This window comes from Bubalus bubalis, chromosome 18 (genome assembly GCF_019923935.1).
Source record: "Bubalus bubalis isolate 160015118507 breed Murrah chromosome 18, NDDB_SH_1, whole genome shotgun sequence".
NCBI classification, from domain to species: Eukaryota; Metazoa; Chordata; class Mammalia; order Artiodactyla; family Bovidae; genus Bubalus; species Bubalus bubalis.
The window spans coordinates 4,630,701-4,655,625 of NC_059174.1; the positions used below are offsets into that span (position 1 = coordinate 4,630,701).

At 43.3% G+C, this 24,925-nt stretch overlaps 2 long non-coding RNA genes across 2 annotated transcripts in view; both read right to left on the reverse strand.

Annotated features, from left to right (window-relative positions):
• LOC123330214 overlaps nucleotides 1–4,478 on the reverse strand; it is a 51,057-nt gene extending 46,579 nt beyond the window's left edge. The window contains exon 1 of the long non-coding RNA XR_006545944.1: nucleotides 4,396–4,478. This is a non-coding gene — a long non-coding RNA (uncharacterized LOC123330214). The remainder of the gene's footprint in view (nucleotides 1–4,395) is intronic.
• LOC123330213 overlaps nucleotides 1–24,192 on the reverse strand; it is a 103,308-nt gene extending 79,116 nt beyond the window's left edge. Inside the window, exon 1 of the long non-coding RNA XR_006545943.2 lies at nucleotides 23,100–24,192. This is a non-coding gene — a long non-coding RNA (uncharacterized LOC123330213). The remainder of the gene's footprint in view (nucleotides 1–23,099) is intronic.
• Between the last annotated feature and the right edge of the window lie 733 nt (nucleotides 24,193–24,925).

The window sequence follows — 24,925 nt, forward strand, 5'->3', positions numbered from 1 at the left end:
ATGTTTTCAATAACAGCGACTCTCCTCAGCCCTACCTCCAGTGTTCCTGCTGGCAGAGTAGGGGAAATGTGTTTGTGCAATTATTTGAACTTTGCAGATAATGAATGACAAGCATTTTGAAAATCTGACTCGCTTTCCACTCTTCTCTCCACACTACCACTTGAGTGGTGCTTCTAAAACATGGATGTGGAAATATCATGCACTCACTTATAACCCTCTACCCTCTCTTTACCTACAGCCTTATTAACAGAGAGAGACATTGCATGCTTGAGGTGAGGTAGGAGGTGTATAGATGAGCCTTTTATATGTTAAAAATCATGTATGAAGTTTAACATGTATTATGTAAAAACATACCAGCACACTGAGAAAGTCAATTTCTAGGTAGAAGTCCGGGGTCCCCAAGGAGGAGAAAGGAGTCTGGGGCTCTTGAAGAGGAGATAGGGGTCTGGAATTCTCAAGGAGGAGGAAAGGACAAATTTTTTTTTCTACATTCCTTAGTTGTAATCACATAAAACTTTTTTTCTTTGAGCCTGGAGCTTATGATTACACAACAAAACAACTCAGCTTAAACTCTGTACTAAGGATTATATATGTATAATAGGATTATATATAATATATAATGTTTATATAACAGTATATTATTTTTCTATTATATATAATATATATTATAATTTTATATTATATTATATATTTATATGTTTATTATTATATAATTATAAAATCAATATAATATATATAAATTACATATATTATATATAATGTATATAAATGTGTATATTTATATAAATTATAAATATATGTTTATATAATATATAAATTATGTATATATAAATTATAAATATATATAATGTATATAATATATATATTATGTATATTTATAATGTAAATTATATATTATATATGATATAATTATATTATATATAATTATGCTGCTGCTGCTGCTAAGTCGCTTCAGTCGTGTCCGATTCTGTGTGACTCCATAGACGGCAGCCCACCAGGCCCCACCGTCCCTGGGACTCTCCAGGCAAGAACACTGGAGTGGGTTGCCATTTCCTTCTCCAATGCATGAAAGAGAAAAGTGAACGTGAAGTCGCCCAGTCATGTCCGACTCTTAGCGACCCCATGGACTGCAGCCTACCAGGCTCCTCCATCCATGGGATTTTCCAGGCAAGAGTACTGGAATGGGTTGCCATTGCCTTCTCTGATATATATAATATAATATATAATAAAATATAATGTTATATTATATTTATTATTTTATTTATATTTATTATATCATATAATATAAAATATATAATATATTTAATGTTATATATAATTTAATATGCATTATATTATATTACATATAAATAAATAATATAATTATTTATATATATTTATAATCATATATAAATATATATAAATAATTATCAGATCAGATCAGTCGCTCAGTCGTGTCCAGCTCTTTGTGACCCCATGAATCGCAGCATGCCAGGCCTCCCTGTCTATCACCAACTCCCGGAGTTCACTCAGACTCATGTCCATCGAGTCAGTGATGCCATCCAGCCATCTCATCCTCTGTCATCCCCTTCTCCTCCTGCCCCCCAATCCCTCCCAGCATCAGAGTTTTTTCCAATGAGTCAACTCTTCGCATGAGGTGGCCAAAGTATTGGAGTTTCAGCTTTAGCATCATTCCTTCCAAAGAAATCTCAGGGCTGATCTCCTTCAGAATGGACTGGTTGGATCTCCTTGCAGTCCAAGGGACTTTCAAGAGTCTTCTCCAACACCACAGTTCAAAAGCATCAATTCTTTGGTGCTCAGCCTTCTTCACAGTCCAACTCTCACATCCATATATCTGGTCCTCTGCCTCAGAGGTGGGACACAGATCTTCGTGAAGACCTAGACTGTAAGACCATCCCCCTGGAGGTGGAGCCCAGTGACCCCATCCGGAATGTCAAGACCAAGACCCAAGACAAAGAGGGCATCCCCTCAGACCAGCAGAGGCTGATATTTGCAGGGAAACAGCTGGAAGATGGGTGCATCCTGTCTGAATACAACATCCAGAGAGTCCACTCTGCACTTGGTCCTGCACTTGAGGGGAGGTGTTTTAAGTTCCCCCTTTTAAGCTTTTGATAAATTACATTGCACTTTTCTTTCAATAAAGTTGTTGCATTCCCCCCCAAATTATTATAATTATTATATATTATATATAATACATACAATACATATTATATTATAATATATTATATATTATAATATAATATATAATATTTATATATTTTATATTATATATTTATATTGTATTTTATTATATAATATATATAATCTCTGTACTAAGGATTAAGAATTAAACTCTGTACTAAGGATTATATATTTGGGCTGGGAGAAATATCAATAACCTCAGATATGCAGATGACACCACCTTTATGGCAGAAAGTGAAGAGGAACTAAAAGTCCTCTTGATGAAAGTGGAAGAGGAGAGTGAAAAAGTTGGCTTAAAGCTCAACATTCAGAAAACGAAGATCATGGCATCTGGTCCCATCACTTCACGGGAAATAGATGGGGAAACAGTGGAAACAGTGTCAGACTTTATTTTGGGGGCTCCACAATCACTGCAGATGGTGATTGCAGCCATGAAATTAAAAGACGCTTAATCCTTGGAAGAAAAGTTATGACTAACCTAGATAGCATATTCAAAAGCAGAGACATTACTTTGCCAACAAAGGTCCATCTAGTCAAGGCTATGGTTTTTCCAGTGGTCATGTATGGATGTGAAAGTTGGACGGTGAAGAAAGCTGAGCACTGAAGAATTGATGCTTTTGAACTGTGGTGTTGGAGAAGACTCTTGAGAGTTCCTTGGACTGCAAGGAGATCCAATCAGTCCATTCTAAAGATCAGTCCTGGGTGTTCTGGAAGGACTGATGCTGAAACTGAAACTCCAATACTTTGGCCACCTCATGCGAAGAGTTGACTCATTGGAAAAGAGCCTGATGCTGGGAGAGATTGGGGGCAGGAGGAGAAGGGGATGACAGAGGATGAGATGCCTGGATGACATCACCGACTCGATGTACATGAGTTTGGGTGAACTCTGGGAGTTGGTGGTAGACAGGGAGGCCTGGCGTGCTGCGATTCATGGGGTCACAAAGAGTCGGACATGACTGAGCGACTGAACTGAACTGAACTGGTGGCTCAGAGGTAAAGTGTCTGCCTGCAATGGGTTCGATCCCTGGGTCGGGAAGATTCCCTGGAGAAGGAAATGGCAACCCACTCCACTACTCTTGCCTGGAAAATCCCATAGACGGAGAAGCCTGGTGGGCTACAGTCCATGGGTCACAAAGAATCGGACATGACCGAGTGACTTCACTTTTTTTTTTTTGAAGGATTATATAACAATGTATCCTGCTTGAGGACATGTTTCTCCCTCTTGAGAACCTTCTGACTAATCCTGTTATCTTAAAATGTATATTGTGGGAGTGGGTCTGGTAAGACCTTTACAACCTTGAGACATTCTTTTGATTTATTGTAGTAACCAACTGAAATAGTAGACAGCCCCATCGCTAAGACCAGTGAGGGGGGCACCCTGTCCCCCTTCTGATGTCTGTGTCAGAAGTTTTCTCTGTCCCTTTTTCACTTTAATAAAACTCTGCTACACTAAAGCTCTTGAGTGATCTAGCCTAGTCCCTGGTCCCAAAGCTAAATCTTCTTTGGAGATCACAAATCCGACATTGTTCACCGTAGGCTATCAACATCAAGCTCAAAATTTCAGTTGAAACGTATGTTTCTTTACAATATTAAATTCCCTGGTGGCTGAGTGGCAAAGAATCAGTCTGCCCAAGAAAGAGACATGGGTTGGATCTCTGATCTGGGAAGATCCCATGTGCCTTGGAGCAGCTAAGTCCATGCACAACTGCTAAGCCTGTGCTTTAAGCCCAGGATCTGCAACTACTGAAGCCCACAGGCCCCAGAGTTCACGCTCCACAACAGGAGACGCTGCTGCAGCGAGAAGCCCGCGCTCCACAACTAGAGTAAAGCCCGTGCAGCAGTGAAGACCCAGCACAGCCAAAAATAAATAAATTAGAAAAAAAAATTTTTTTTAATGAATATCAGCCTGAGACCAAGAAAAAACTCTTTACCAAAATGTCATAAGTACATTCTGAGCATCATTTAAGAGCATGAGATCTAGACTCCTAGACCCTAAACTCCAATCAATTTAACAAAGACATTCCAGAGTACTTTGTCGCAATACAATATACAGAGTTGATTTCTCCCAGGCCTAAGTGTGGGGGAAAGGTGACGATGGGCATGCAGGAGCTCAGACTTTGCAGATGGGGTGAGAAGCCCACCGAGCCCCCCTCCTCTGACACCCCATCCTCTCCTCACTCCTGTGACATCCTGTCACCTCATCTCTCCACCTACCTTCCAGCTACTCATTCATTAGCTCTGTCTTCACTGTTGGCTCTTCCTCCTGCTGGAGTTTTTCAAGGCTCACTTCCAGATCCTATCCACTTCTCAGTAACACCAAAAAAAAAAAAAAATAACAACAAATACTTAATATGAGCCAGACTCTCCTCTACACGATTTTCTCGAGCTCTTGCATTAAAGCAAATGTACAAAAAAAATAATAATAATAATAAAGCAAATGTACCACCTCCTGCACTTGCCTCTATTCCACACATTTCTCCAACCCTGGGCTCATCCTAGACAGAGCCAAGTCAGGTACCACAACCTCAGCTCACCACCCTTACCCCACACCTGTGGTTCTCAACCAGGAGCAATTTTGCCCCCCACCCAGGGGACAGGAGAGAACAACTGGAGACATACCGGCGGTCACAACTGGCAGAGAGAGTGCTACTGGCATGTAGTGTGTGCCAGCCAAGAAGTTACGGATGCTCCTAAACATCCCACAGCGCACAGGCCAGCCGCACAGCAGAGGATTACCCAGCACAGGACAGCCAATGGTTCTGAGAACGAGAAACTCTGCTCTGTACCACTTTGTGCTTCACTGGTGGCTCAGATGCTAAAGAATTCGCCTGCAATGCAGGAGACATGGGTTCAATCCCTGGGTCGGGAAGATCCCCTGGAGAAGGGAATGGCAACCCACTCAAGTATTCTTGCCTGGAGAATCCCATGGACAGAGAAGCCTGGCATGCTACCAGTCCATGGGGTGGCAAAGAGCCAGACAGGACTGAGCAACTAACACTTTGTATCACTTTGTAACCTTTTGGTAGGAGAACTGACCCATGCGCACAGGTGTGAGTTCAATCTGCAGACTGAGTATACCAGGATTGATATTCTTAGCCCTGACCTCTTCTTTGACTTTTATAACTTTCCTGCATTGGGGTATACCACTTGACATCCCCATTCAGTTCAGTTCAGTTCAGTCACTCAGTTGTGTCCAACTCTTTGAGATCCCATGGACTGCAGCACACCAGGCCTCCCTGTCCATCACCAGCTCCCTGACTTTACTTAAACTCATGTCCATTGAGTCAGTAATGCCATCCAACCATCTCATCCTCTGTCATCCCTTCTCCTCCTGCCTTCAATCTTTTGAAGCATCAGGGTCTTTTCCAATGAATCAGTTCTTTGCATCAGGTGGCCAAAATATTGGAGCTTCAGTTTCAGCATAAGTCCTTCCAATGAACACTCGGGACTGATCTCCTTTAGGATGGACTGGTTGGATCTCCTTGCAGTCCAAGGGACTCTCAAGAGTCTTCTCCAACACCACAGTTCAAAAGCATTAATTCTTCAGTGCTCAGCTTTCTTTATGGTCCAATTCTCACATCCATACATGACTACTGGAAAAACCATAGCTTTGACTATGCAGACCTTTGTTGGTAAAGTAATGTCTCTGCTTTTTAATATGCTGTCTAGGTTTGTCAGATACTAAACACTCAGTGTATCCAAAATTGAACATATGGCCCTTGCCCTTCCATATACCCTCCTCCATGGTCCTCTATCTTAGTAAACAATAACACTGTCCAATCAAATGGACAACCCAGAAAGCCAGTAAACCTCATTGGCAATTTCTTCTTCTTCTCCCTCCACAATTCTCTCCAACACACACACTGTAGATTCTACCTGCTAAGTATCTTTGAGCCCACACATGTCTCTCCATCTCTCTCAGCACCAGCCCCCTAGTCCCAGTTTCCCTCCCGTGATTTCTCACTTGGGTGATGGCAGTCATCCCCTGAACTCTGGATCCCCACTCCACACCATCCATGATGAGTCCGCAGAGACATCACTTTAAAACTGCTATCCTGATTTCTCTTTTTTTCCCTAAGTTTTAAGGTTATTAAATAGATATTTCCCCCAGTTCTAACAGCATCCTTCTCTGAGCAGATTTCCTAGTGTGATCATGGTTTATCTGTTAGCGTCGCGACAGAAAACAGATGGCACATTCAACACAGGGTGGTTCGGATCAAGATGGTGGCATAGGAGACCCCAGCCTCCACCTCCCCACAAGGCACAGTTAGACTGTTGTTTATGAATGAAAATAGCTCCAGGAAAGCTACGGAGTCCACAAAGAGGCTTCAGCAGAACAGCAGAGCAAAAAGCCTAGGAGTCACAGGAATAAATGTGTGTATATTTTTTCTTGATCTTCACACTTTTAAGAATACATTATGTTTTTGATCGGTGCTTGCCTGCATCAGTGGTACTTGAGGTACTTTCAACTCTGATTTTTTTCTGGCAGTTGGAAGAAACCCCTCCCCCCCAAAGAAAGAGAGCAGGCACTTAATAAATTAAAAATAAAAGGCTTTGAATACGTATCAAGCACTTACTAAGCACCAGGTCCTATGTTGAATGACTGGATGACACAGGTGAAAAAGACTGGCATGGGCCCAAAGATCTTACAATCAAGGCTTTTTCTGATCACGAACCAAGCATCTTCACAATTAAACTGTTTCAACAGAGAAGACTGTTCCACTCGTTTCTGTAGTCCTGTCATAACCATCTCCTGAAAACAGTGGCTTATGGCCTTTTCCCCTTTACCTTAATTCTTGCATGACTTCTTGCCCATTCTGACATTTGAAACGAATATTCTTTATAATTTTCATCTTTATTGTTTATTCCCTCCAGGACTGAATGTCTAGCCAGTCATCACGCAGGATATGAAAAATCAATGCATTGTTGCTCCAAATGTTATCAAAGAAGGTCACGCTCTATCGATTCCCCAGACCACGTTAAAGCCCTAAATCGAAATACTGACAAACCCTTACCCATTTTCAATGATTTTTATCAGGCTAAAGAGCTATTTTATACGTTTTCTGCTATAATACAATCCTGCAGCCTTGCAAGAGCCTCTGGTTTCAGACCACCAAAACGATTTGATTTGAATAAATTTAATATTGGGTGCTCTGGAGAGTAATTGATTTATGGCTTAATGAGTCTCTAAATACAGTATGTTTTAAGGCAAATTATCTGCAGGGAGAGCATGCTGTGTTGGAGCACAGAAGAAAGTTGTGTGAAGGATTCTTACTGCCTGTTCTTGTTGCCAGAAATAATGTGCTTGCTGTGTACTTGAATATCATCTAAGAGACTCTCGAACCTTTGGCCCTTGGTTGAAGAATGTCTTCAGGATTCAGAGTTCCACTCATATAGCTTAAATTTATGGATGCTCTTTGCCCTTGTCAACTGAAAAAATATATATAGCACAACCTAAAAGTTGAGAATTGTGTTTTATTTGGGAGACAAAACTAAGGACTTGAGCCCTAGACATAGCTTCTCAGATAACTCTGAGGGACTGCTCTAAAAAGGTAAGGGTGTAGCCAGGCTATATCAGAGATTTTGCAAAAAAACCTGGTAGTCAGAATTCAAAAGATTGCTGTTAATTACAGAAAGTCAGGTATCTCAAGTTAATGAGTTTCGTGCTTCTCTGTGTTTGGGAAGATGCAAAAGTCTGGGCTCATTGATTTCAGTGCGCCTGTTGGGGCCAGGATCCGGTGTCTTTCCATCCTCAGCGTCCTCAGGGCGCACGGTCAGCGGTGGTTGCAGTGGTTGATGACTTGATGGCGGGCATCCTGTTTCTACCGTGAGTTCCCTCAGGGCTCACTGTCAGCGTGGCTGGAATGTGATTGGTTGACGGCTGCAACATCCCTTGTTTACCGATACAGCAGGCAACATTTTTTTTCACACGCTCAACAAAGTCAAAATGGCTACAGAGAATGAAATTCATGGAACAGCATGGTGGAACAGGAATTGATATAAATGGAAAGTCAGGAGACTTGGTTTCAATCCCTTAACATTTCTGTTCATTGAGTAAACACAGATGTCATTTTCTCCTTAGCACTGTGACCTGTGAAATGAGGTACTGGACTAGATTAAAAATCACAGACTAGCAGCGAACTGGCAGGACTTGGTTTGCAGATGTGTTTTCTTTGGGTTGCACAGTATAAAATAAACAAAAACAAACAAATGCAGAAACCAACATGGTCAAGAATTTTAAAGTCAACAGATGTCCAAGCAAATTCCCAGCTCCCAGCTTCTACTATCAGAAGGTTCGGTCACATACATCTGCATTCCTCGTGGACACAGCTGTTACAGCTGTGCAGCTTCTACCCAGTTAAGATGGGGCCCGAGCAACCACACGCCCCATACTGGTCCTTGAGATCTGTTATTTATACTCACATGACTCCGTCATTCTCTTATAGTGGAGAACCATTTCGTTTTCTAACTAGTGATAGAAAAAAAATAAAAAAATATATATCTATGTACAAGGGCAGGTAGACTATGAAAGCCACTTGATTAAATAAAAGTGGCAAAAAGAACATGTTCTGCGAACTCAAGGCTATTTCTAAGTGTGTCATATGCAAACTGGGTGTGAGCTTACTGAAATGATGCAACAGGCTTATTTCATTCATTGAATAAGGTAGACAGAATTTTCACGTCTCAGATAAAAAGACCTCAAGGTCTCTTCCTAGTTTTAGAAACTTGAAAACATGTGTTCTGCTGTTAGAAAAGCCATTTATTCATCTTTCTCTCTCTCTCTATTTAAGAGTAACTCACATACAAGCAAATTGATGTCCGTGGAGAAAAGGATCTGACCATATTAATTGGGAAAGTATGACTAGACAAAATGAAACACTGCTTATGTTCAGAACACATACAAGCCCATCCATCTCTACTCTGCCTCCATGGGTGAAAAATCACCTATGCTCTGCAGCTGGGGCAGAAATAAAATTGCTAAGATGGTGGGTGGCATATTGATAAGTTGTATAGAGAAAGATGGTTCATCTCTCTAGCTTTATATCAGCATCCGCCATCTACAGCAAGAATTCTTAATCTGGAGTCCAGGATCCAATTAAGTCCTGCACTGGATGGGCTTGAGAGGGTGTCTCAAATGTTCTAAAGAAAAATGCAAATTTTTCCATATCTATGCCCTTGTGCATTTTTCTAAGATGATGATCCATCAGTTCAGTTCAGTTCAGTTCAGTTGCTCAGTCATGTCCGACTCTTTGCGACTCCATGAATCGCAGCACGCCAGGCCTCCCTGTCCATCACCAACTCCTGGAGTTCACTGAGACTCACGTCCATCGAGTCAGTGATGCCATCCAGCCATCTCATCCTCTGTCGTCACCTTCTCCTCCTGCCCCCAATCCCTCCCAGCATCAGAGTCTTTTCCAATGAGTCAACGCTTTGCATGAGGTGGCCAAAGTACTGGAGTTTCAGCTTCAGCATCATTCCTTCCAAAGAAATCCCAGGGCTGATCTCCTTTAGAATGGACTGGTTGGATCTCCTTGCAGTCCAAGGGACTCTCAAGAGTCTTCTCCAACACCACAGTTCAAAAGCATGAATTCTTTGGCACTCAGCTTTCTTCATAGTCCAACTCTCACATGCATATATGACCACAGGAAAATAGCTTTCACCAAATTCCCAAAGTTCCATGACTCCCCACTCCCAAAACTTAAGAACCACTGATACACAGTGAAAGTCACTCAGTTGTGTCCAACTCTTTATGACCCCATGGACCACACAGTTCATGGAATTCCCTAGGCCAGAATACTGGAGTGGGTAGCCTTTGCCTTCTCCAGGGGATCTTCCCAACCCAGGGATAGAACCCAGGTCTCCCCCATTGCGGGCAGATTCTTCACCAGCTGAGCCACAAGGGAAGCCCAAGAATACTGGAGTGGGTAGCTTATCCCTTCTCCAGTGGATCTTCCTGACCCAGGAATTGAACCAGGGTCTCCTGCATTGCAGGTGGATTCTTTACCAACTGAGCTATCAGGGAAGTACCACTGAGACACACAGAGTATCAATTAAGCAAACCAACCATTTATGTGTTCTTGCTGGGGCAGAATCACAAGGACCATATTTTCAAAACCAAAAGTTGGGGTGCAGATTTGGCTACATAGCTGGAAATCTAGATAGGATACTAAAATGAGGATTGCTCCAGAAAACTCAGGGCATAAGGTCACTTTAAAAATAGGGTCCTCAGGATGGGATGGGGGCTGGGGAAATGTGGTTTAGAGGGGTCAGGCCAAACCAGGTAGAATAAGTAGTTTCCCTGAAGACCACAGTGTTTTTGGCAAAATCAGTACTAGCACTGGGATCTTTTACCATCATTTGCAGTAGCATTTCCATAAACCCAAACCCTTGCATTTATTTGAGAACTGTCCCTCTTCCCTGCCCCCTCATACACACACGGTTAGTGTTATTTAACTATTACAACACTTAAAAGGCAAACAGGACTCTGCAGGCACATAGCAAGCAATCGGTGTTATCATCTGCATGAAAGTACCCTACAAACTGTGAAGAGCTTTACAGATGAAGGAGCTTATTTTCATTGGTGGGCAGACATGCATGGCAATCCACTCCATTATTCTTGTCTGGAGAATCCCCATGGGCAGAGGAGCTTGGTGGGCTACAGTCCATGGGGTCACAAAGAGTCAGACACAACTGAGCAACTATGCACAGACATGCAAGGCTCATTGTCTCTCATTCTCTAGATGAGTATTAAAGAGCTGAGAGCCTTAATGAGAAATTAGTGGTCCATGGCTTACTCTGTCCCAGTGGCCCTAAAACACACATAGAGACGTGTGTGTGAAGGGGTGGCATGTTCATGCTCAATCATGTCCAATTCTTTGTGACCCCATGGACAGCAGCCCGCCAGGCTCCTCTATGGGATTTTCCAGGCAAGAATATTGGAGTGGGTTGCTATTTCCTCCTACAGGACACACGTCTCCTGTGTCTCCTGCATTGCAGGTGGATTCTTACCCCTTGAGCAATCGGGGAAGCCCACAGAGAGAGGCAGCAGGACCTTACTTTCAGAATGACTCAGGCTTCTCTACGATGCCCAGGCAGCAAAGCTATGAAGTCATAGGGTTCTTTGTAAAAATCAATGAAACAGTGTCTGTAATTACGAACACTTGTACTCATCATATGCTCACTGTTGTTTTATTTTTGGGTTTATAGAAAACCATCTTATGATAGATTCTAATAAACAGAAGAGGCAGAAGGGGCACTAAAGTTTTAATCAAAAGGATTTCCTCGATTTTACCCACATGACTTTATCAACTCATTTTGTGCAACTTATAACAGACTGCTATTTTATGAAACTGTAACAGAGAGGGACAAATCTGAAATATACATAGCAGCCCATTCTCAAGGCTCTGACTGCCAGGCTTGACCTTTAAAGGTATCACAATTTTCATTCATATAGAGATTAAAAGTTGCAAAACAGAATATCATTTGTCTTGTTGGAGGTTTACAGAAACATTGTGACTAGACCACATGAACAGCTGCAAGACCAAAGGATTCTGGCGCTAAGAAGTTTACAACAACCAGCCACACCCCTTTCCCTTTTAGAATAAAAGAATCCTGAATCCTAAGCTGGAGAGGATGGTTCTTTGGGACAGTAGTCCATCATCTTCTCGGTCTGCCAGCTTTCTGAATAAAGTTGCTATTCCTCGCCCTAGCATCTCATCTCTCTATTTTTTATTGGCCTGCTGCATGGTGATCAGTATGAGCTTGGGCTTCGTAATAGAACCATCCTGTTTTAAGTGGTTCACATATAGAATCACATTTGATCCTTGCAATAATCTTATGAGTTAGATACTAACAGAATCTGCATTTTACACATGGTGAAACTGAGGCTCAGGGAGATACAGATATCTGCCCAAGGCAGGATTCTGGTCTGAGAGATTCCAAAGCTGCTGCTCTTCCTTTCAGGCTCCACCCTCTTGTTCAGTTTCTGCCAAGGTCCAGTCCACTGAATATCTGGGAGAAAAGAGTGGGAGAGCCACCAGGACGATGGGCCTGTTGCATAGCAACCCTGTGCTGGAGCCTGGCGAGGGGAGACAGGCTCCTTAAGTTTTTAAAGCATCACCACTAAAAATAGCCTAGCTATGACAGCTCAGCTCCAGGTCTCCTCCAAGAAAAATCCATCCCACCACCGAACGTCTTTGCTGTGTTGTCCTTGAGAAAAGTATGTGACGTTATAGGAGGCTGGGCATCAGCAGCTTTCCCCCAAAACCATACCACTACATTTCACTCCTTCACCTCCGAGGTGAAGGTGCCGCTGTGTATATGGGACTCATGAAATATCTATCTCCATAATTTTTTTCCACTCCAAGGCTGGAATTCAATACAGGCTGAGGCAAGAGAAATCTACTTGATTGCAAAACATGGCCTTCGGCTTCCCTGTATTAATCTCCCAGAAATTAATCACCTTGGCTGGAATCACCTTAGGTACAGACGTTTATAATGCCCACATTTGTCACTCTGCAAGAGACCGTGCCAGTTCCAGGGGCACCAACTATAAATCTCATACCTTCCAAAGAATATTAGATATTTAATTATATCTTGAGAAAACTCACCTAGTACCTGGACGGTCTCTGGGTCCTTGTCTAAGGCTGATAATTAAAAGGACTGTCTGAGCCTGCTGCATTTCTCTGGCAGTCAGAAAGTTCCCATCACAGTCATTACTGAGCCTGAATGTTGGCCTGGCTTGGGTAGGCATGCGAAGCAACAAGAGAAATTTAAATGCAGTCATTTACCCAGAAAGAATTTCTAAGCCAGTTGGCCATTTATTTATTTAAGGCCGAATAACGGTCCCCCAAACCATTCATCTCCTAATCCCCAGAACCTATGAATGTGTTAAATTACTTGGCAAGGGGAATTAAGGTGACAGATGGAATTAAAAGTACTAATCTGCTGACTTTAAAATAGTGAGATTATTGGCATCAACATACACACATTACTATACATAAAATAGAAAAGCAACAAGAACCTACTGTATAGCAGAGGGAACTATATTTAATATGTTGTGATGACCTGTAAGGGAAAAGAATATTAAAAAGAACAGAAATATATATGTGTGTGTGTGCATGTGTGTATTACTGAATCACTTTGCTGTATGTCTGAAATTAACACTGCATTGTAAATCAACTATAATTTTCCTTACAAAAAGTATTTAGCTCAAAAAAATAAAATAGCGAGACTAGCCTGGATTATACAAGTGTGCCCAGTGTAATCTCAAGGTTCTTAAAAGTGGAAGAGGGCAGCCGAAGAAGAGTGTCAGAGGAATATATGACTAAAAGAGAAAGGCACCCAGAGATGCAATGTTGATGGCTTTAAAGAGAGAGGCACGAGGTGACACCGACCAACAAAGGAAGGGCCGGTCATGCTGGGCCTCGAAGGCCTTGACACCAGTTTGGATTATCTGCTGAGAGTTCTGGGTTTGCAGGATTTTAAGTAGACTGCCAAGATGCAATTCAAAGTTAAGAAGACCCGTTTTGCTGCTACACAGAGGACAGGTTGAAATGGAAGAAGGTAGGGGCACTGGGCCATCCCCCCACGTGGGGAAATAACAGTGGATCAGGTCTGGGCAGCAGCCGTGGAGATGGAGATGGTCAGGGACAGGTTGTGTTTTGAACATAGGACTTGACTTGCTGTGAGAAGTAAAGGATGAGGAAGGTATAGCACCTCTGGATTTGTTTTTATTGCCCCTGCCACAGTTTTCTTAAGCAAGAGAGACACCAGGGGCTGAGTGCCTTTTTTTTATCTTGTACGCTAGTCAGTTGTTGCAAATTTTTAAAGTGAAAGTCGCTCAGTCGTGTCCAACTCTTTGTGATCCCATGGACTGCAGTGCACCAGGCTTCCCTGTCCATCACCGACTCCCAGAGCTTGCTCGGATGCACGTCCATTGAGTGGGTGACGCCACCCAACCATCTCGTCCTCTGTTGTCCCCTACTGTGCACTAGTCATTCTTGCAAATATTGGGTTGGCCAAAAAGTTCTTCTGGGTTTTCCACAACATCTTACTGAAGAATCCAAATGAACTTTTTGGCCAACCCAATATATTCATTCGTTCAGTCGACAAGGGTTTATTGAGTATCAACTACATACCACAAGCTTTTCAGGTGCTGGAGATACAGCAGTAAATTCAATATAAGCCCTTCTCCCATAGTGCTGATACTCAAGTGGGTTAGACAGACAACAAATAAATGTAAAAATCTATAACGAAATTTCAGAACAGTACAGGGCTATGAAAAAAAAAAAAAAGCAGGGGATTACTACTTCACACAGACAGAAATCCTGGCTAAATCAAGGAAATCACAACTTCATTAGTTAGGCTAATTAGAAAATAGAGATGTTAATTTCATGGTTAAGATAATTAGCAATAACTGCAATCAGGAGTTGTCATGAGCCCTGAGGCAGCTACCTCTTTTTTCTGTCAAAAAGTGTGAATCTTGAATTGGACCGTGGAGAATGCCTCCATTTTTGATAGAAGGAAAGAAATAATAGAAAGAAGAGAACAAGTAAAAAGGTGGAAGTGAGGAGAAGGGTAAGAAATGGGAAGGGTGAAACCGAGGAGGACCCTGCAGAGCCCGCCCAAGAATGAAGACCTTTCTGAGTGCCCCATTGCTTGCTTCAGCCTCCTAGACCTTCCCTGAATTCCAAAGGGCAGATCCAAACAGCTACTAATTAGGGGAGTGAGGGAATACAGAAAGAAAAAAGAGTGTGGCTGTGGGGCCTGGTCATGCTGGTGGGGGGAGGGCTGTGCTTAAAAGTCTGTTACAGATTTCTGAGTTCTTCTATAGGAACAAAGTCCCCCCCCACCCCCCAACCCCCACACACACACAGGGAGAGGATGGTAACTGAAGGCTGAGCACAAGCCCAGAATGGCTGGAATCAGAAGGCTGACGGTGGAGATTCCTGGAAGGCCATCCTGTTATCTTACCACCAACCAATCAGAGGAGGGTCACACACCTGCAGCCCTCTCCCCAAATGTCGCTTCTATCAAAGCTTCTTCCCTGGGCACATCTGGTCTTTTGAGCAGGTGCCACCCTGTTCAACTTGTATGGCCCTGAAATAAATAAACCTTTCTCTGCTCCAGAATTCAACATTTCTATTTGTGTGGCCTCATTGTCCATTGGGGCTTCCCTGGTGGCTCAGACAGTAAAGAATCTGCTTGCAACGCAGGATATCTGGGTTTGATCCCTGGGTTGGGAAGAGCCCCTGGAGAAGGGAATGGTTACCCATTCCAGCATTCTTGCTTGGAGAATTCCATGAACAGAGGAGCCTGCTGGGTTACAATTCCTGAGGTCACAAACAGTCAGACACGACTGAGCAACTAACACTTAACTAACTTAACTATTGTCCCTCGGGGACATGAACTTGGGTTCAGCAACAAGGGCACGGCCAGGCCTCAGCACCAGACTTTGCCAGTCTCATCACTGATAGCTGGATGGCTGCATGCTTCTTAGAGATGCAGGAGCACCCATTTCCCTTGATTTCAACAAGAAGAAGGAAGAACTGATGAGAAAGTCCTCTCAGGCTAACAGACTTACTTTACCAGACATACCTGAAATGGATGATTTGTATATTTCAGTACAGAGTTCCCCTACAAAATTAAATTTCCTTCTCATTCGGATATTACTGAAATTGCAAAGACCAGAAAAACACTGCTGCTCCAACTGGAGATTCACCAGTCAACATCAACAAAAGCAATCAGGCAGGTAAAGTCATTTGAAATTGCTCTGTGCTAAAAATAGAAGAGTTAGCCAAATGCTGAGCATACAATAGGACAAAAGAGACGTTAGACTCTGGGCTTCCTGATTGGGGTGGGTGTGGGGGGCAACTGGGCAGCATTCAGTTCAGATGGATGGGTGCACAGGACAATGTGAAATGTACACTAGCTGCTATGTTTGAGAAATAAATTAGTAAAATAATCGAGTGTGACTGCACCACGACCATGTAAACAGTGGCTGTGTTTCTTGTAGCAATGCCTGGGACATAGCCTTCAGAGGAAAAATATTTACCGTCTATTTATAGAGATGGCAAAAAAAAAACTTATGAAATAATCAATAAACATGTATTAAGCAACTGCATCTAAGTATGGGACACAATGCCCAGTGAAGATTAAACAATATATATGTCATAGGAGATCTTTTGTTTTTTGACAGGTTTTCATGTTCAGGAGAGAAAATATCAAAATAAATTGTGGAGCTGATGATAAGAAGGAGAATATCCATCACTGATTAAAGTCTTACTATTTGTTTAGATCTCACTAAAATTTTATGTCTATCATTACATTTAATTCACAAAACAACCCTATGGGAAAATCACTGGATTATTCACATTTTACAGATGAGGAAAGTAAGGACCAGAGAGGGTAAGAAAGTAGCCCCAAGTCACACAGCATACAAAGAATGGAGCTGGGGTTCAAACCCCTATATTCCATGCTCGAAAATCCTGCTTTATGCTGCTCCCACTGATCATGTAACGAGGCGGCACTTGATTCAAAAGGAAAATACATCAGAGTGTAAACTGCAGCTCATATTCCATATTAAATACAGGAAAAGTCAGCAGCTATTTACCCTACTGAACGGAAGAGAAAGAATCCTACTCGTTGGCAGACAGAGATGAAAAGGCACTTTTTAGAGGTTGTAATTAGCATCAGTGTCGTCCCCAGCATCATCATCCTTTGAGAAAGAATGGCTTTAATGACATCATATTCTCAGCCTCCACTGATAAAACAAGAACCTACTCAAATTTCAATCCATCAGAATGCAAGTTGTATTCAACTATTAAAATTGTATTTTGGGGGGAAAAAAAGATCTGGAAAAAGTTCATGCTATACAAAGTTCAGTGATTTTTTTTTTAAGCAGGATATACAACTGTATATAGCTTAGCATACTTCCATACCTCCTGACACCAACACATTGGGTAAGATTTCAACATGTGAACTTTGGAGGTGTCTAAGCATTTAAACACAGCAATGCTCAAAGCCTAAAAACATATTTGCTCACTCACTTGCTCAAAGACCCCTTCTCCAGCTCTGCCTCTTATTAACCCTGCAGCCTTGGACAAGTGGCCCCTTCACCTGTCAAGATGCCAGTTTCCTCATCTGTACCTGAGTCATCTGAACTGGAAGATCTCTGGAGACACTTCTCTGCCTCCATAGTGCTAATAAATGAATTATCCACCCTTTGGTCCCAAGAAAAGAGTTTTTTTTTTTCTTCCTATCTTTGTTTTATGATGCTTCTCAGAAAGTTAAAAGTGAATCATGATGGACCAGGTTTTGGCATGGTCTAAAGGCATGGTCCGGAGAAGGCAATGGCACCCCACTCCAGTACTCTTGCCTGGAAAATCCCATGGACGGATATAGTCCATGAGGTCGCCAAGAGTCAGAAACGACTGAGCGACTTCACTTTCACTTTTCACTTTCATGCATTGGAGAAGGAAATGGCAACCCACTCCAGTGTTCTTGCCTGGAGAATCCCAGGGACAGAGGAACCTGGTAGGAGGCCGTCTATGGGGTTGCACAGAGTTGGACACGACTGAAGCAACTTAGCAGCAGCAGCAGCAAAGGCATGGTCTGAGGCATGACCTGGTTCAGGTGGCCAGTCAGGTAACTCCGGTTCTGTGAGACTGTGCAGAGGTGAGAGTCATCACCAACCCACAAAGCACTCACATCTCAGAGACAAGCTACTCTAAACTTCACGCCCCACCTCCACCCCCATGGGCAAGTTGATTCCTTACTGTGTGCATATAATTTAAGCTTCTGTCATTAAGTAGGACAAATGAGACAATGCTGATAAAACCACCTTCAAATCTCAGTCGCTTAAAACAAAAGGGTATGTTTAACTCATATAACGCATCAGTGTGGATCAACACTATCTCAGGTTTGCACTCTATCCTCCCTAATGTCCGTATCGCCGTCCTAACCTCAGAATATGACCTTATCTGGAAGTAAGGTCATCACGCAGGTAGTTTACATGCAGTTGCCTAGAGCAGCGTGGGCCTTTAGCCCAATGTGACTGGTGTCCTTATTAAAAGGGGAAGTTTGGCATCAGAGATGGCATAGGAAGAGAGCCAGGTGAAGATGAAAGCAGAGATGGGGTGATGTTTCTACATGCCAAGGAATGCCAAAGATGGCCAGCCAACCACCAGGCATGGGTCAGAGTCTTCCTTACAGCCCTTGGAAGGAACCAACTCTGGGAACACCTCGATCTTGTACTTCTAGCTTCCAGAACTGTTTGTCCACATGATTCTGTTATTTAAGCCACTCGGTCTGTTATACCTTGTTTACAAAGTTTGCAACTCAAGCAAACTGTCCCCCAGCATCCAGAGATACTGAAGACTTTACCATTTGGTAGCTGAGCCCTGTGGGACTCATGGCCTTCCCAGCAGTAAGACCGAGGGAAGAGCTCCCAGGAAGCCCTTCCATGCTTTGGCCCAGGTCACTTCTGTTCAAAGGCTGCTGGTCAGCACTAGTCCTACAGGTCCTGGCTGCACGGCTGAGACAGACACAATGTTGGCTGAACACTCTCCCGCGTCTTCCACCAGGGACCCTCCCTAGACGCTAAATTTCAGCAAAACAATGTTTTGTTGGGTGGTAACCTCATAGTCATTCTAGTCTCCCCCTTTGTAAGTTTCAGGGGCATTGGAAGAGCTACAGAGAAGTACTAGGGGTCCTTGGAAGGTTTCATTTCCTTTCAGATGACCACTGTAATGGAACTGTTGTAACCGTAACTGGCTGTCAAGAGTGTTGTACCAAGACAGACTCAGCTTTGCACGGATTCTGAGATGATGATCCGTAGCAGTCATGACAGGTGAACAATGGAAGGGAAGGGAGTATGCAGACCATGGATGTGGCCCTCCGGTTTGAGGGGAAATAAACATGGATAATGGGGCAGTGCTTATTTATGGGTCAGCATAGAAAACAGGTCAGAATGCCTGAATTTATGCTTCTGTCCCAAATAACATGGTAAAAGTCCTTCCCCGGAAATGTGTATCCCTTTGTGATTTTCAAACTGCTTCTACTTATGTTACCTTGTTTGGTATTCTCAACACTCTTAGAAGACACACATTTTAGATACAGGTAAAAAAAATTCAGGAAGTTAAGTGACTGTCCTAAAGACATGCCCTGTGAGTGGTTTTCAAAACCAAGATTAGAATCTACATTTCTGGGGGCTCCTCGCAGGAGCCCTTGCCATAATCCCTGGCACAGAGGTCTGGCTGTCATTAGTAACTGAAAAACCTTGCGGGCTCTATTCTAGAAGGGTTTTTGAAAGAACGACAAGGGAAAAAAAAAAAAGGAAACATTTTGCTCAGCAGCACGTGAGTAAGGTTGTGGAAAGTTCTTGGAATGACATTACCAAGGAGTTGGCCATGATTTCTCTCGATCTTTAGGACTCAGTAAAGTATGGCTAGTCCTGAAGGATGCGTGGCTTATAGTGCTTTTGCTCCATCCAACACACCTAATAATTCAGCACTAAAAAGGCCCTGCTCCAGAATTTAACAGACAGACCTGCACAGAAGCACACACGCAAGCACCAAGCTTTTAGGTGTCCAGGGAACAAGATCACGCCCTCATTTCCCTATCCAAACTGCTGCTTTGAGAAGTTTTCCAAATGTGCAGCCTGACAAAGATTATTAAAGTGGTTCTTTTTAAGATGACTTTTTAATTGCAAAATGATAATATCCCATCATCTCTGCCTCATTGAGATTAGGGAAATATTTAGAATGTGTTTGCGTGTCCTAAGAGAATGACTGGTACATAATTGCAAATTATTACCACTTCTGCAGGTCATGCTGACAAGATTATCTCCCAGCAGGCTGACAATCAGAAATCTGCTTCTAATCTGGTGGTTTTTCACAGCTGGTAACCTTTTTCTTTATTCTTGGATAGAATGGAAATGAGTGTGGTATGCCTTCTCCTCTCGCTTTCATGGACCATTTATCATATCAAAGCCCATTCGTCTGCATACCAGCCTAACCAAATTAGGTAAACAGAGTTCGAGAAGGAACTGACAGCTGTTAGCCAGACGAGTAATCACAAAACACAAAGCTCGTGGCAACAGCTGCCACATAAACACAGTTTTCAAAATTATGGCAGCTCGGAGGCAGTTTCAGGAGAGAATCTTCAGAGGACTGTTAGTACACTCAAAATGCTTCATTTGAAATGGAGGCTTGAATTCCCCATTCCTTAATAGGGTAGAAAAAGCCCTGTAAGATCTGGTCTGGCTCATCTCTCTGAGTGTATCAACTCTCTGCCCTCCCCCTCCATGCCTGCAGCACCCTGGTCTTCCTTTGGGCCCTCCAATGCTCCGAGCTCCTTCCACCCCAGGACCCGTGTGCGTACATCCCTCCTTTGACGGAAGCGTAGCATGAGCACACAGATGACACGGACACCTGCAAGTTCATTCGTTCAGGCAGCACTTGCTGAGCAGCTGAAGTCTAAAAGGTCTTGAGCCAAAGGATATCAAGATACAGAACTGAATGAGACACTGATTCCTAAGTTCAGCCCTCAGCACACAGATGCTGTGCTTAGACATCTGTATAAGAAATCATGATATGGGACTTGCCTGGTGGTCCAGTGGTTAAGACTCCACGATCCCAAAACAAGGGGTCTGGGTTGGATCCGTGATCGGAGAAATAGGATCCTGCATGGCATGAACATCTTGCCACCTTGCCCTCGACTTCTGGTACAATCTCCTCCCCATCCCATTTGTAAAATTCGTGTTCTCCAACTGTCCTTAGTTTTAATATCAAGCAAATCATTAGACCACTTTTTAATAGGCAGAGTATACATCACCAATAAAGGACATCTAAGGGAATGTATACACTCATATATATGCACACGTATGTGTATGTTATGGAGAAGGGCATGGCAACCCCCTCCAGTATTCTTGCCTGGAGAATCCCATGGACAGAGGAGCCCGGCAGGCTACAGTGCATTGTGGCTGCAAAAGAGTCGGACACGATTAAGTGACCAAGCACATGTATGTATTAAGTAGCAATCAAATGGACACAAAAATAGACCTAAAAAGTCTAAAAACTGTGTTCAATAAGGAGCAAAATGCCATAGAGTGTATATGGACATCAGGATGAAATGGTTTATATTCAAATCCTAGCCCATCTCTACCTGCCCTGAGATGCTCAATTGCTTATCAGCTCTCTGTCTCCGTACACTCATAGCAAAAAGAAAAAGAAAAGCATCTGTACATCAGAAGGTGGTTACAGAATTAATCAAGCCCATCCATGTAAAGCACTGAACGCACTTTCCTACAACGCCTCACACAGAGGCCTTCAGACATAAGTGGTTGCTGTTGATGCCCATGTGTTGCTACTGGCCTCATCCTTCAGTTGGCTGCGGGGGTGGGGGTGGGGCGAGAGGTCGAGGGGAAGGGGGCGGGGCACTAAGGAGCATAAAACTCAGGTGACTTTGGCTGAGGGTCAGGGAGGAAAAACTAGCCCCGGCTGTCAAGGTTGAGGAAGATGCTATGGGCAGTACGTTCTTACCTAAAGCGAACAGGATGTACATTTTAATCCCTACACAAGGTCAGAAGAAGACTCACATTGTCAAAATCATGAACATCTCATTTCCCATGAGGCTGTACAAATTAGCCTAGTTAGCAGCCCAGCATCTATTTGAGGAACAAACCATTGCTTTTAATTATGAAAAAAGACAAACAACATGAAAAGAAACATATTCTGCTTTTTGTCCCTGTCTCTAAAGCACATCTGTATTCTAAATGAGAAAGCAAAGAGAAACACAGCCTGACAGCTGATGCCCTTTTCCCAGAAGGATGACTCATCTCCTCAACGTCTGAGACGAGTTTGTAAGGATGGCAACCTTCGAGAGCCGCTGGTCGTGCGTGTTTCAGGTTATGAATCTGGCTTCCATGTAGACACATTGGCGCAAGTTCACTTTAAATGCACAATTTCATAAAAATGTATACAAGCAGATACCAGGTATATATCATGCATGCATATCACCACGCATATATATCAATGGATTTATTTGTAGGCAAGTAAATTGGCCAGAATGCCAGAAAATAGAGTGGCTCACTTCCTCAGCAGTGCCTCTTCCCCAGTAAAGACTCGAGTACTCTCTGGAGATAGTGAGGTACCTCCAATATCTTGCCCCTCTTAGAAAAGGCTCCTATAAAGCGAGCCAGCCACCACCACCCCTCTCTCAATTTATGTACTGGCCTCAGTGAATCCTTGCAGTGTTATCTCCTGCCCCTGGGAGACAGCACTCTGGCTTCAAACAAAGGCAGCTTATTGACAACTCGTTAATTGCTTTTATTCTTCTGTGCTTCTCCTTCCTTCCAGAATGAACTTCTAGCCCCTCAAAATCCTTCCTCCCCTTTAAAGCCCAGTTGAAATGTTTTCTTTACCAAATTCAGTCAGAAGTCATGCATTGATGATCTAGGTGCTGCAGCCACAGCGGTGAGGAAAAGATATTAGTACACTGTTCCCTCTCTCCTGGAGCTTAGATTTGGCAGGGGTGGAGGGGTGGGGGGGTGGGGGGCGGGATGGAGGACCAGAGAATTTAGGAAAACTAAACATGTATTATATCATTCAGTGATGAATGCCCTGAAGAAAAACAAAGTAAGTTAAAGGAATGGGAGCAGCAGCAGGCTTCTCCGTGAAGTTGGCCTTTATCCTTGGGAGCAATATTCATCCTTCCCCTGTATCCTTACCCATCACTCTTAATGTAGCACCACTCAAAGTGCTACATTCACCAACAAAACAGGGACACCAGTTCAAATCAATGTTAGTGGGTATCACGGGGGCAAAAAGAAGTCTGTGGCCAAATACATCAGAGAAAAGTTGCGTTGAACAAAGTGAAGTCGATTTCTTTACAGCTGAATATTTTGAAAACTTCACCGTGTGTAGAATTAATGAAACTTCCGGTAAAACTGGAGTCAAGACAGGCCCGAAGGTGGAGGTCCCGTGTCCCTGCCATGCACAGCCAATGACTCCACGCAGGACGAGACAGTACCTGCATCTCCCACAGGGAGCTGTCACCTGTTCTGCGATCCAGCAGGAAGAGGAAGACGGCTCTTGGCCTGACAGCCCAGCCAATCAGAGACTGGGGCAACTCCACCAATGAGAAGCCTCCATACACTGGGCTCCTAATCTCCTCCAATGGACTCTGTGGTTTTTATAGCCCTTTCTCAACATCCTTCACCCTATTTCCTTATAAAAGCAAATTCCCCTTCTTTGTTCTCTGGATTTGCCTACAATCTGCCATTTTTATATAGCCGAAATGGCAATTCCTCTGGCTGTTCCCAAGTAAACTTGCTTTTGTAGCTAAAAGAACTGGCTATTACACAATTAAAGATGAGACCTATTAAAATAGATTGCATACCTGCAAGAGTAAGACCAAACACAGACTTCCCAAAATGAATGTGGCCACCGTGCCTTCGTAGAGCGCACATCATCCATCTGAGGTTGCTTGGAACATACTTTGGGAAATACTTTATTCCCCCATCCACAGTATTAATTCTTTAACGAGTGGTATGATGTCTAGTTGTCGTTAACAACACATAAATCAACACAACTCGCCACGGAGTAGGTATAAATAGGCACTTTGTTGCTAACAGCTTATTGTCTCCAATAAAACTAAAAGCTGGTTTCAATGCCCTCACCAATGTGATAGGTGGTGGGAGAGGAATGGGTGCCCACGGAGGGGAATGTCAGCTTACGTTCTTTGTAAAAGAAAAGAAATAGTGATGCTGGTGTTCAGCTCCATCTCCCCAAAATACCGTGCGGGGGGGGGGGGGGGGACCTCCAGGAATTTTTCTCAAAGCAAGTTTTTAACCAGGAAGATATGATACCCTGTGTAGAGGACATGAGCTGATGTTTCTAAGAAGATGGCAAGACAGAAGGAAATTTAGAAATTACATCCCTCTGACTGTACTAATATGGTAGCCACAAGCCACAAATGACCCTTTTAAATTATCTAAAAGTAAATAAAATTTAGGGGTTTCCCTGGTAGTCCAGTGGCTAAGACTCCACGCTCCCAAGCAGGGGGCCTGGGTTTGATCCCCGGTCAGGGAACTAGATTCCACATGCCGCAACTAAAGATCGTGCACACAGCAAGGAAGATAGGAGATCCTTCATGCCACAACTAAGACCCAGCACAACCAAATAAATAAATATTTTAAAAATGAAAATTTTAAATTTAGTTCTGTCACATTAGCCACATTTCAAGTGTTCAATACCCACATGTGGTCAGCTGTCACTGCATTAGAAAGTGCCAACAGAGAGCATTTCCATCATTGTAGAACATCCTGCTGGACAGTGGCTGCTAGAAGTAGAATCCTCCACCATCAGACCCTTGAAATTACTCTGTGACAGCCCATGTTCTTTTCTGGCTTCCTCTGAAGACCTTATACCATGGCCAGTGCCCTCCAGCCCTGACAAGACTATTGTGTGGTCTTTTTGGAACAGCCTGGGGCTTCCTTGGTGGCTCAGTGGTGCAGAGTCCTCTTGTCAATGCAGGAGACACAGTTTGATCCCTGATCCTGGAGGACCCCGCTGGTCACAGATCGACTGAGCCTGTGCACCACAACTGTTGAGCCTGTGCTCTGGAGCCTGAGGCACGTGCTACTGAGCCCACGTGCTGCAGCGGCTGAAGCCCTCCTATGGTAGAGCCCATGCTTTGCAGCAGGAGAGGCCTCTGCAATGAGAACCCTGCACGCCACAAC